Source organism: Pan troglodytes, chromosome 5, assembly GCF_028858775.2.
Source record: "Pan troglodytes isolate AG18354 chromosome 5, NHGRI_mPanTro3-v2.0_pri, whole genome shotgun sequence".
In the NCBI taxonomy this organism is placed as follows: domain Eukaryota; kingdom Metazoa; phylum Chordata; class Mammalia; order Primates; family Hominidae; genus Pan; species Pan troglodytes.
The window spans coordinates 96001992-96014454 of NC_072403.2; the positions used below are offsets into that span (position 1 = coordinate 96001992).

The 12463-nt window shown below is 37.9% G+C and overlaps 2 protein-coding genes across 7 annotated transcripts in view; both read left to right on the plus strand.

The window, feature by feature from the left end:
- CYB5R4 (cytochrome b5 reductase 4) overlaps positions 1 to 6520 on the plus strand; it is a 125952-nt gene extending 119432 nt beyond the window's left edge. For 3 of the 5 annotated variants that reach the window (XR_008548350.2, XR_001718155.4, XR_001718156.4), the window contains one exon: positions 6141 to 6520. The gene's annotated coding sequence lies outside the window, so the exon portion shown is untranslated. Of the gene's footprint in view, positions 1 to 5402; positions 5504 to 6140 lie in introns of all 5 variants that reach the window. The other 2 variants (XR_008548351.2, XR_001718154.4) reach the window with 1 other exon arrangement.
- MRAP2 (melanocortin 2 receptor accessory protein 2) overlaps positions 6270 to 12463 on the plus strand; it is a 161505-nt gene continuing 155311 nt past the window's right edge. Inside the window, exons 1-4 of one of the 2 annotated variants that reach the window (XM_063813249.1) lie at positions 6270 to 6355; positions 6562 to 6630; positions 8327 to 8528; positions 10970 to 11074. The gene's annotated coding sequence lies outside the window, so the exon portion shown is untranslated. Of the gene's footprint in view, positions 6356 to 6561; positions 6631 to 8326; positions 8529 to 9772; positions 9931 to 10969; positions 11075 to 12463 lie in introns of those variants that run through there. The other variant, XM_063813250.1, reaches the window with a different exon arrangement.

The window sequence follows — 12463 nt, forward strand, 5'->3', positions numbered from 1 at the left end:
AGCTTATCCTGTGCAGTCTAACCCTAGCCAATAGGGGAATGACACAGCAGCAAGGGCCATGTGAGTCAGGGATAAGAACCCCTTCCCCTCCCTTGTCCAAGTGTGCGCTCACCATTGCTCCACTCTTCTATAGAAGTACCTTGCCTCGCTGAGAATTAAAAGGAAAATATTATATTCAAGTGCTATTTCTTTTGTGGCACCAAAACTTTATAACAGACAAATAGAGTAGAAGAAAAGTAAATGAGAGGACAATTTTTAAAGAAAGGAAGTGAACAGAGAAACCAAATGCGTGCCTTTTTTTTTTTTTTTTTTTTTTTTTTTGCAGCTGCATGGAATTTTAGTGAATCCAGAGGCCTTGTTCCCCGTAATTTGGAGTTCTCCTTCAAATTTGACCAACTCAGGTAGAGTTAATCAAATCTGATGGAAGAAAACCAAAATAACAAAACAAATATGATTACTGAGGACTTTTAATGGTAAGGAGAAGTTAAGACCAGTTACTTGTCAATCTTAACTTTTAGTCACTAAGGGGAATTTTCAAGACAAAACTCTAATTGAGCTACTTACCTAGGAATGAGGCTCACGCTGAACACTGCTGTCTACCATCTATGAAGCAGGAAAAAACTCAAACTCACTTTCTCTGTTGGAAGGGAGCAGAAACTCCAGAAAGGACTTGCTGGCCCTCCATCATCATGGAAACAGGAAAACTAATCTTCCTTGTTGGAAGTGAGTAAAACTCCAGGAAAGGAGTTATAAAGCAAAATGAACCTTAGACCTCAACCAAATTTGGGGAGAGCAATGATTCTCTGAAGGGACCTCCCAGACCTCAGCAAATTGTATTATTGGTTTGAGCAATAAAGATAGGCCAAGCTGGTACCAAGCATGGATGGATTTGTCAAAGATCAGGCCACCTCATCTCTTCCATTGGCCACCAGTTTATAAACCAAAGAGTATCTGAGACAGGTCTCAATCAATTCAGAAGTTTATTTTGCCAAGGTTAAAGAAATGCCTGGAAGAAAATAACATGGACCCACAGGAACAGTCTGTGGTCTGAGTCTTTCTCCAAAGATAAATTTCAAGGCTTCAATATTTAAAGGGAAAATGTAGGCTGGAGGGGAGAGGGGTAGGGTATAGTAATCCCCATGTTGTAAGAGAAAAGGAGTGGGTACGGGAATAGTCAATTATGTATTCATCTCATGCTCAATAAATTGGCACTTTACATAAGATAAGCTACCTCTGGAATCATTTAACTTTTTATCTCTAGCTATCTGCTTAGGAACAAAGGAAAGGCAGCTTCTTGCATGACTCAGCTTTCAGCTTCATTTGTTCCTTTTGGCATAATGAATTGGGGTCCCAAGTTCTTATTTTTCTTTCACAGCTTTATATCAACTGGGAACTTGGAAGTAAAGCTAAAAATGTGTTGGCAACTTTCTTTTTCAAATTCAGTTTATGTTCTGACACAGGATTTTCTAATTAGCCCTCTTAGGCCATGGTAATTGGAACAGCAAGGGGACTGTTTTTATTGGAGTGTCTACATCTACACAGTCAGCCTGTGTAGATGTCCTTAAAATAAGCAAAAAGAGTAGACGGAGATGAAATTGGAGAGAGAGAGAGAGAGAGAGAGAGAGAGAGAGAGAGACAATGCTGCATTACAATTCTATTTCCTCATTTAAAACATGCTGAGAAAAGCAATTATTTGTGCTCTGCAATTGCTCTTTAAACATGTGTAAAGGAAAAGCCTGAAATTTTTAGTAAAATACATCCAAGTGTTTGTTAGGCTGAGGGTTTCCACATTCTGAGCAAGTTATTTTATTTATACAAGAATTGTCACAGGCAATTGTCAGAATAGCCACCTACTTGAGGAAAAAAATCACAGAAAATCATTACACAACATCTAGGTTTTGTTACATTTCATATATTTTGTGGTGTTTTTTAATATACATACTTGTCATATTTTAAAATATTGAATTTATTATTCTAAACTGTGAGGTGGAAATTCTGCACAATAAACCATTAGAAGAAAGTACGCTCTCCCTCACCTAGTTAGGAAGTGGCAAAGGAAACCAAGGACAGGGTTTCCTGCACTCAACGTAGTTTCAGGAAGAGTACAGATTCAAAAGTACTATGAGAAAGTGCCACCTGTGCACTCAGTAATAAAACCCTGGAGCTCTGTACTATTATGCCAGAATGATTCTCTAAGATAACTACCAGTTCCCTCAGGCCCCAACATACAAGCTTGGGCTGCAGAGGAAGGCCTTACATTTGTGCACGAGGTGTTTTGTTAGATGTAGAGCAAAATTCTTGGAGGTGTGTTCACACCTAAATATTCTATTTTTTGTTCTCTTGACCATTAAAACTTAAATAATAATGGCCAATATTTATATAGTGCTTTTCTTTTCTGAATTTTTAATCTTTATGGGTACATAGTAGGTGTATATATTTATGGGATATATAAGATATTTTGATACAGGCATGCAATATGTAATCATCCCCTCAGGGTAAATGGAATATCTGTCACCTCCAGCATTTATCCTTTGTGTTACAAACAATTTAATTACACTCTTAGTTATTTTTAAATGTACAATTATTGTTGACTGTAGTAACCCTGTTGTGCTATAAAACACTAGGTCTTATTCATTTTTTTCTATTTTTTGTACCCATTAACCATCCTCACTTCCTTCCAATCTTCCCACTACCCTTCCCAACCTATGGTAACCATCCTTCTTCTCTCTATCTCCAGGAGTTCAATTGTTTTAATTTTTAGCTCTCACAAATAAGTGAGAATGTGCAAAGTTTGTCTTTCTGTGTCTGGCTTATTTCACTTAACATAATGACCTCCAGTTCCATCTATATTGTTGCAAATGATAGGGTCTTCTTCTTTTTTTATGGCTGAATAGTACTCCATCATGTACATATACCACATTTTCTTTGTCCATTTGTCTGCTGATGGACACTTAAGTTGGTTCCAAATCTTGGCTACTGCAAATAGTGCTTTAATAAACATGGGAGTGCAGATATCTCTTTAATATCCTGATTTCATTTTTGGGGGGGTATTACTAGTAGTGGGATTGTTGGATTATATGGTAGCTCTATTTTTAGTTGTGTAAGGAACCTCTAAACTATTTTCTAGTAGTTTTAGTAATTTACATTCCCACCAACAGTGTACAAGGGTTCCCTTTTCTCCATATCTTCAATAGCATTTGTTATTGTCTGTCTTTTGGATAAAAGCCATTTTAACTGGGGTGAGATGATGTCTCATTGCAGTTTTGATTTGCACTTCTCTGATGATCAGTGATGTTGAGCACCATTTCATATAACTGTTTGCTATTAGCATGTCGTCTTTTGAAAAATGTCTATTCAAATATTTTGCCCATCTTTAAATCAGATTATTAGATTCTTTTTCTATTGAGTTGTTTGTGCTTGTTATATATTCTGGTTATTACTCCCTTGTCAAATGGGCAATTTGCAAATATTTTCTCCCATTGTATGGGTTGTCTCTTCATTTTATTGTTTCCTTCACTCTGCAGAACCTTTTTAACTTGATGTGATTCCATTTATCCATTTTTGGTTTGGTTGTCTGTGCTTGTGGGCATTACTTAAGAAAATTTTTCCCCAGATCAATGTCCTGGAGATTTTCTCCAGTGTTTTCTTGTAGGAGTTTCTTTGTATAAGGTTTTATATTTAAATCTTTAATCATTTTATTTTTGTATATGGCAAGAGATAAGTGTTTACTTTCATTCTTCCACATATGGATATCTAGTTTTCCCAGCACCATTTATTGAGACCGTCGTTTCCTCAATGTATGTTTTTGGAGCCTTTGTCAAAAATGAGTTCACTGAAGATGTATAGATTTGTTTCAGGGTTCTCTATTCTGCTTCATTGGTTTATGTGTCTGTTTCTATGCCAGTACCATGCCGTTTTGGTTACTATAGCTCTGTAGTATAATTTGAATTTGCAAAGTGATTCCTACAGTTTTGTTCTTTTTGCTCAGAATAGTTTTGGCTATCCTGGATCTTTTGTGGTTCCTTAAAATTTTTCAGATTGTTTCTTTTATTTTGTGAGGAATGTCATTGGTATTTTGATAAGGATTGCATTGAATCTCTAGATTGGTTTGGATAGTATGGACATTTAAATATAATTGGTTCTTCCAATCTATGAACAAGGAATATCTCTCCATTTTTTTGTGTCACCTCCTCAATTTCTTTCACCAGTGTTTTATAATTTTTATTGTGGAAATATTTCACTTCTTTGGTTAAATTAGTTCCTAGGTATTTAATTTTCTTTGCAGCTATTGTAAGAAAAACTGATTAAGGTTCGAGAGATTTGTCTGTAAAGTTTTATTAAAGATTGGGGTTGACATTAAGAGTACACTAATGCAAGGGTGAAATTTGGCTTTCTCTTGAACAAGATTTTCATCTAATGTTAAAGGATAACGAAAGATTTTTGCTTGCCTTTTAAATAAACTACAGGAAAAAGAAGGGAAAGACAAGAGACGGATTGGAAAGCTAAATGTTCCCTCTATCAATAAGTAAAAGTGTTTGCCTTTTTGAAGTTTTTGAGTCATTATTTTGGCAAAATAAATAACTTATGGTGACCTGGAATTCTATTTTATAATATCAAATGTTTGAAATCTTTAACATATTTGACAGGCTTCCCAAAATCAAATTTCAGCTTCAAAATTGTCTTTTCCAACCTCTAACTTTGGGATACTACAGAGGGCCCCTGAAGCATCCAAAAGACAGGTAAACAGGATTATTTGACATGTTAAGTTACATGGGAAGTATTGTCAAAATAAAAAATAATGTTTACTTTTCTTCAGGTTATATTTTAGTGAATGTTAATATATGTTCCAAAATTGTATGGGATTTCTAAAATTCTAATATGACTAAATATATACTATCAATCATAATTATGGTTACTGTATTAGTCCATTTTCATGCTGCTGATAAAGACATACCTGAGACTGGGCAATTTACAAAAGAAAGAGGTTTCATTGGACTTACAGCTCCACATGGCTGGGGAAGCCTCACAATCATGGTGGAAGGCAAGAAGGAGCAAGTCCTTCTTACATGGATGGCAGCAGGCAAACAGAGAATGAGGAAAATGCAAAAGTGGAAACCCCAAATAAAACCATCAGATCTTGTGAGACTTATTCACTACCATGACAATAGTATGGGGGAAACCACCCCCATGATTCAATTATCTCCCACTGAGACCCTCCCACAACACATGGGAATTATTGGAGTACAATTCAAGATGAGATTAGGGTGGGGACACAGAGCCAAACCATATCAGGTATTATGTTAGTTATTGTAGATCACAGAAATAACCAAATTTCCATGTCAATTGTGTTTTTATGACTGTTTAAAGTCATTTCTACAGTTAATTGCTTAATTCTGATGCAGTTTTTGAAAACTTCACAAGCACTGAAAATCCTAGAATATGATATATTTTAGGAGGTTTATGAAAGGATGGAACGGACCCTGAAAAGCACTCTTGAATACAGGTAAGAATTCCTATAACTTTAATGAAAAGGCTGACTGGTTTATAAAACCACTAACCCAGGTAGAACAAAATTAATTGAATACCAAGAAAATACTTTGCCAGATTTTCCTGCTAAATCAACCAATACTGAAATTGTTTAGATACACAATTTAAATGAACTCCATGGTCTAAGTCAAATTACCTATGACAACCCATTAGTTGTCAGTGCTACGCACCTAAATTGGATAAACAACTGGTATTCAAGAGAACATAAGTCCAACATTAAGCATGGGCTCACGGAGAACCAGGAGGGCTGCCTTGTCCTTTCTGAGTTCTCAAAACTTTTGTTATTAAAGGTTCTGCATTCTGTGACTCATCATGAAAAACATAAAATGATCCAAATTAAATATATATTGGTGTGGTGATTTCTAAATTGCTAAAATAGTTTATGACCAATGTTTGGTTTGTGAAACCCATATTCCTTGGAAGACAAAGCTTTAGGTACGTTTGGCAACTTTATGGGCCATTCAGACATTTATAGAGGGATTTCATTCAGTTGTCATTTTCAATGCATGTTTTCTGGTTGTATAAAAGCTTTCCCATGCAAGATGGTTGGCATTATAACAGTAGATTATTATACCACCATGTATTTTCACCAGGTAAAGAAAGCATTTCATGGTTCACTTATTGAGGACAATCAACCACTTCATAATTTAGAACCTGAAGATTGGATCTTCTGAGAACCTCAGAGAAAGACTGCCCTTGGCATCCACACTGCAGCAAAACTTCAGGACCTTGAACCTTGGGCTAATAATTTCACAACTGAGATGGCTTCATCTACACCCTTGGAACTATACCCATTAGAACCCTTAAGGTAAAGCTAACCAAGGAAGTTTCTACCCAGAAGAAGATTGCATCCTTGATATGAACAGCTTTTTCCCAAGATCATGCATCAAGACTTCTCTACTATCATGAGACTCTTACTTTGAATATTTTTCCCTTGCTTATGCCTCTATGAACAATAGAAGTGAAAAGGGGGTCTGTTGTGTGTACTAATTGTGTATACTTTGATTTGTGAAGGATTTTGAAGCCAGCCTTATACATGGATAAGCTTATACCTTGATAGATGGAAGATGAGGCGCAATGAAGGTAAGAAATTTTAAAGGTACATATGTGGCTTCATAGTCAGTCAGAAATAACACATTGGTTCATTCTTCTTAACCCACATCATGGGTTAAAGAGAACAATGCCAGGAGGCCTTCACTCTTCTGGAAGGGCATTATTTATTAGGTCCTTTTCCGCCATGGTTTGGGGTAAAAGAGACAGTGACTAGAAATTTATCCCTCATAATAAGCTCTATAGCAGATTCTATTGTAAAGGCTATGGTTGCAAAACAGACTTTAAATTCTCTTGTGAAAGTTATGCTGAATAATGGAATTGCTGTAGATTACTTACTGGCTAAACAGAGAAGTATCTGTGCAGCTGCTGGCACTTGTGGCCTGTGGAGAAATACATCACATCAGGTATTACAGAGATTCAGCTGTAGGGGATTAATGAAGAGACTGCTTAGTTAAGTAGGCAGACCCTTTATCTAGCTTATTCTTTGATCTATTTAATTTTAGGTGGTTTGGGTATGGGGATCTTGGGTAACTCTTCATGTTATGCTCCGATATTCAATGATAGTAGTCTCCCTGGTATACTGTGTTCTCTTAAAAGATTTAAATTTTTGCATGCAGCCATCTCTAGAAAGTCAAATGGTCTCTCCAACTGGAATGACAAGAGCTGAAAGAAATGTGTGACCCTGAGGGCACTGTAACCTATAAATGACATGCTGAGACCAGAAACCCAAAATGGTAGTAACTAAGGTGACACAAAAGCCCTAAGTTTTGGTCACACTCTCACCTAAGTGAGAACCTGACCAAAAAGGGGAGTTTTTTAACAAAATTATGGGGGGCCATTGTTTTTGACTGAGCTCATGCACAAGGCCCCAACAGAGCAGACCAAACCAAAATGGAGTCACTCATACTACCTGTGACATAATCAAACTAAGACTTTAAGGAAACACACAGATCCTAGAAGAGACCAGGTTTTGGGTTTTTTTCTCCTGTTTCTCCTGTTTGTTTGTTTGTTTGTTTGTTTGTTTGTTTGTTAACGGGAAAAAACCCCAAACCTGGTCTCTTCTAGGATCTGTGTGTTCCACCATAGAGTAGAAGGTCCCTCCTTGACCTAGAGAAGATCTAGAACACATTTCTAGGACAGAATGTATAAGCCAGCCTTATACATGGATAAACTTATACCTTGATAGATGGAAGATGAGGCCCAATGAAGGTGAGAAACACATATCTATGACATTCCAGCATAAGAATCTAAGGTATAATTCCTACATGACAGGAATCTGCTCCATTAACAGTTGGTAGATCTCACTTGTAAAACTGTTTCAGCCCTCTTCTCCGAACCCAAGAGCAGTTTTTAAAATTCCTTTATAGATTATCTTTAATATTTTTAAGTCTATTTGGTTCTGTGATTTTTTCTTTGAATCATTTTTGCTAACATGTTACCTAGAAAATGGTTAATTTAATCTAACTTTTCTAATTTATTGGCAAAAAATTTGTTCACATTGTTTTATTTTTGGTATTCTTTCTATATATGCAGTTAAAGCCATTTTTTTATTTCTACTGTTTACCTGCTCTCTCTCTCTCTCTCCTCTCATTCATCAATACTTTCAAAGTTTTAGTTATTAGCATTTTTTAAAGAATTAGTCTCTGGTTTTGTCATTTCTCTCTAATGTACTTTTGTCTTCAATATCATTACTTTTGCTCTTACCTTTGTTATCTATGAAATGCAGCTGCTTTGCTGTGACTCCTTTTATTCCTAGGACTAGGGAGCAGAGCTTGAGAGGAGGAAGAAGAAAGTGTACTATTTTTGAAATGAAATTAAGCCAAGAAAAATTGAGGCTGGCATTTCCTCTGAGAGGTGCTAGACTCAAGTTGTTCTTTAAAGGAAAAATTTTGAAACCCTTCTTTGGAGCTTTTGGAGAGCCCTAGAAGGTATGTTCCAAGGGAATATTTTCAGAGAATGTTAATGTTGTTTTTATTGCATAACAAATTTCTATGTAACCTTAGAGTCAAGAGAAAAAGGATCTTCTATTTTCTTAAAACACTGATTCACTACAGAGCTCATAAATGCTAAATCACAGCATGGCAGGCAAGTGAAAAGAAAATAAGAAAGCAATGACTATCTACATAATTTATTTCTAAATCATAGTCCATAGGCTGATTTCTTTTAGCATTTGGCACTTTGCCAAGCTGATGAACCCCCTATCTACATGAAGTCAAGACCCACAGATAATATGGATTTCCCTTTCTCCAGCATTGGCAAGCACCTGAGTAATATGAAGTATTTGGAAGAGCTTGTTTATATATGTCTGTATTGTCACCCATCAATTTGATCTCTTTGGTGACTTAGAATTCCTGATGTCCTCTGAGCCTACTCTGGGGTAATAGTTCCATCCCTCAGTGTAATGGAATTTTTTATTTTAATGAAAAAGTTCTTAGTGTAATTAGGCATGCAAATAAATAGACCAGCAATTATGGTGCATCATAATAAATGCTACATTAGAAATATGCAAAAGTGATATGAGAGGTAGAGACAGAATCCCTCACTCCATATTAAGGAATCATAACAGGATTCCTGGAAGAGGAACTGAAGCTTAAGTTATAAAGGTTAGCTTTACCTTGAGGCAAGGTTATCTGAAAGCTCTTTCAGACTGGGTATAAATGGATATATTAATCTGTTCTCACGCTGCTATAAGGGCATACCTGAGAGTGGGTAATTTATAAAGTTCCACATGGCTGAGGAGGCCTCAGGAAACTTACAACCATGGCAGAAGGCACCTCCTCACAGGGTGGCAGGAGAGAGAATGAGTGTCGAGCGAAGGGGGAGGCCCCTTATAAAACTATCGTATCTCATGAGGACTCACTATCACAAGAATAGCACAGGAAGAACTTCCACCATGATTCAATTATCTCCACGTGGTCCTGGCTTTGACAGTGGCGATTATTACAATTCAAGGTGAAATTTGGGTGGAGACACAGATCCAAACTATATCAATGGGTAAGAGGAGTTAAGGCCGTAGGAGTGAAGGGATTGGTGGAGCTCTGTAAAGGCAGTAAGGCCAGGTACATGGAGGATCCAGTGTTCCCATCTGCTAAAATGCTCCAGTCAAGAGAAATGAGGCAAGAGAGGAGAGGAAGGGTAAGTAGCAAAGCATAACTTTTCTGAATTGGAATAGCTGATCGTGCCTTCTGGCACAGAAGATGCATACCCAACTCTCAGATCTCACCTAGAGAAAACAGTTCTGCCTCACTCAACCAGAGTTACTCTAAGTATGAGCCATCTGCCCTCATCTCACCTGGCTGGCTTGCCCTGTCTCAAATGACTGATGTCAAGGTAAGAACTGTCTTTCCATCTAGACCATGCCATTTGCTGATCTTTTCCCCTACCTCATCATTTCTAGAACAAGTGAGTCAGACCAGGGTAATCAGGGATGGGGGCTTCAGCTGATCCAGTCAGGAGAAAGCCAGGCCTCAGGTCATTAAAGCCAGAAGAAGGCCATGCTGGCTCACCACTAGGCTGATCCCACAATGTCCTTGGGGCAGCAAAACAGGGGCCTTGAGTATCCTATTGAAAGAATGTTCTGTTTCAAAAATATCCTCAAAGCTATTGTCCTAGGAAATATAAGAATGTTGTGTTATAATTCCTTACACTTACATTAGTTTATATAAAGATCTTAATCTGGCCCTAGTTGAAGGTTGGTGTATTGAGACCAGGCCCCTCATTTAAAGTGTTTCTGGAACAGAAGGGCTGGAGTGAGAAGTCCATGGGGGACCTGTTCTCAAGAATAACTGAGATCTGTAGCAATGTTGTAAAGCGCTTTCACAAACTGCATCTCCTGTCTTCCTCACTAAAACTTACAAACTGCATTTATTAATAATTCTTACTTTGCAGATGGGGAAATAGATGCTAGGGGAAGTCACATAATTAACCAAGTTCCTTAGCTGGTGGGAGTAACATTTAGAACTCATATCCAGATCTCTTGACTCCTGAGCCCACAGCTTCAGTCTCTACCCAAAGCCGTGGTCTTGTGAAACTCTTATAAGCTCATAATTGTTTCACCTCAGCTATGAGGGCGTGTGCTGAAGGACAGAAAACCTAGCCCTTCAAGGTCTGGACTTATGAGTCCAAGGCAAGAGCAAAGTTAGCTGAACTCAGGCTGAGCTAATAAATTGATTTTGCACCCCTTATATTCATTCAGCTAAGGCCAGAATCATGCAGCCTGGATGTACAGGTGGGGATGAGGTGACCCCAGATGGCAGAGTGCAGGAGTAGGTGGGGGATGGATAATTACAACAAGACTTTGCCTTATCTCTAAGTATTCTTGTCCTGTGGGGTGACCTTGAGAAATTGTTCTACTTCCCTGTTTCTCTAGCTCTGCAATGAATTGAATATGTGAGTGCCTGTGCTGTGAAGATGTAGGGATGCTCCCTGTCCTCAAGATGCTCACATCCAGAAGAATGCATTTTAAAAGGTCTAGGTATAAGGGAGAATGTTTTTCACTTTTGTTTTGTAGAATCATTAAGAAACCTATTCTTGTGGGAAACACAGACGAATAACATGTTATTTTAGATTTGAACATTTGTAAAGATTTTGGATGGATTTGGTATTTGAGCTGCTTTGTCAGGAAGTAGAATTTTGATGGTCAGGGCTGAGGACAGACTGGGGAGCAAATACAAGAATGTGAAAAAGCCAGGCGTGCAGTCTCTCTCTCTCTCCTCTTCTCTCCACCCCTCTAGTAGTTCTGTTTCTCTGAAGAATCCTAATGTGTACCCCAACTGTTTCCAAAATGATTTTGAGATTGCTAAGCAGCCACATTCAGTTGAACCTGGCTTTACATTTTGTAGGTTTAAGCAATTTTGGGGGCAATGAATGTACCTTCAATAGACTTTTGAGTGTCAACCTTTATTTTCTCCCAGTCCATTGCTTACAGTCCCCAGGCTACTGCTGCTCTGTCTTATGATCCTTACAGTAACTACACTAAAAGAATAGACAATGCATTTAACAGAGACTGATCCCTGGAGTCTGCACATAAGATTTAGTCTGCAGTTGATACTAATAAACATGAACACAGCCTACACTGCTGTTCCATCTGCCTTAAGGTTTAGATAGCATATGTGAGAATGAAGTGGCCCCTCTGAAGGAAACAGGAAACTTATATAGTAAAATGTAATTAAACCAGGATAAGCAGCTATCTTGGAAACTGTGGCAAGAAGCTTACAGAACATTTTGGAGATGTCGATAAGGGAGACATGGAGAGTAAGGGGTGGGTCACTGTTTCTCCAAGGCTGATAAATCATGGCTCCAATGTGGACTTGGTGTCAGGCCTCCCAAATGATGCTGCTCCTCACCACACACACACACACATACGTAGACATACACACACACACACACACACACACACACACACACACACACACACACACGGGGAGAGAGAGTTTTAAATTTCCATGCAACCTGGAAGACATACTTCTTCTTCCTGGGGCCCAGTTTTCTCATCTGTAATATGATAGGAGTAAGCCAGACGATCTCTAAGTTCTTTTCCAATTCTGGCATTCTATAACTCTAAAGTTTGTTTTCTCTGATCAGTTCTGTGATTTGGAAGACAATGAGTTGATAATCCAGTGGGCTATGACAGTTATAGTTCTCTTAGTAAGTTAAATTAGAGTATTCATGTTTTGGCATATTCACATCCACGTTTGCAGACTCTGATTAGCATGGACAATTTTCTCTCCCAAATCACTTCCACACAAACTTATCAAATCATCTGACTAGTCGCACTCATCCTGACCATATCACATCACAAGGCGGCATGCATTAAGGCAGTTATAACATCCCCCAAGGTATTTGCACAATGACTGCTCACCGC